Below are 1,305 nucleotides of genomic sequence, written 5' to 3' on the forward strand. Positions count from 1 at the left end.
ACCCCTTCCAAGGGGATACTTTTAGTAGTACTAAGTCCCCTACTCCATACTCCTTGTCCATTCGGGCTAGGTCTGCATATTTCTTCTATCTGTCTTGGGCTGCTACCAGCCGTCCTCTGCTGAGATCCACTCTGTCTTTGGTCCTTTGGACCACTTCGGGTCCGAGCATCTTCCGCTCTCCTACTTCATCCCAGTATAAGGGAGATCGACACCTTATTCCGTACAGGGCCTCATAAGGCGGCATTCCGATGCTAGCATGAAAGCTATTGTTATAAGAAAATTCGATCAACGGCAAGTGATCATCCCAGCTTCCTTTAAAGTCTATTGCACAGACTGTCAACATATCCTCTAGTGTCTGGATGGTCCTTTTACTCTTCCCATCCGTCTGGGGATGGTAAGCGGTACTCATATTTAACTTGGTCCCCGCACATTCTTGAAAGCTCCTCCAAAATCTGGAGTTGAACCTGGGGTCTCGGTCTGAGATAATGGACGCTGGGACTCCATGTCGCGTCACTATTTCCTTAAGGTAAATGTCCACCAGTCTATCGACTGTGTATCTCTCATTGATAGGAATGAAATGAGCTGACTTTGTCAGTTGGTCTATAATCACCCATATGGCATCATGGTTGGCTTTCGTCCTTGGTAAACCGACAACAAAATCCATGGCTATCTGTTCCCATTTCCATTCAGGAATCTCCAGGGGTCGTAAAAGTCCACTGGGTCTCTGGTGCTCTGCGTTTACTCTTTGGCAAGTCAAACATTTGCTTACCCATTCTGCTACGTCTCTTTTCATGTTGGGCTACCAGTAATATTCCTTCAAATCCCTATACATCTTGGTGCTTCCCGGGTGAATGGAATATCTTGAACTATGGCTTTCATCCAAAATCTCATCTTTAAGCTCTTGAACATTCGGAACCCAAATCCGGTAGGAATACCTCATTATCCCTTTATCACTTTCTCAGTATGGATCTCTTCTCCAATCATTGACTCTCTGCCTTCATTCATTATTTTCTCTTGGCACAATCTGATCTTTTCCAATAACTCTGGTTGCATTGAGATCTCAAACAGCTTTTCAGTTCCGGTTCCGGTTACCTTTACTTCTATTTCTAATTTCTCAAAATCCTTTATCAATTCTTCCGAAGTCATTATCATTCTGAGTCTTTCCTTTCTACTAAGGGCATCAGCCACCACATTGGCTTTCCCCGGATGATAGAGAATCTCACAATCATAGTCCTTGATTAGCTCTAACCATCTCCTCTGGCGCATATTGAGCTCTTTCTGCGTAAATATGTACTTGAGGCTCTT

Source organism: Apium graveolens, chromosome 4, assembly GCF_009905375.1.
Source record: "Apium graveolens cultivar Ventura chromosome 4, ASM990537v1, whole genome shotgun sequence".
Lineage (NCBI taxonomy): Eukaryota > Viridiplantae > Streptophyta > Magnoliopsida > Apiales > Apiaceae > Apium > Apium graveolens.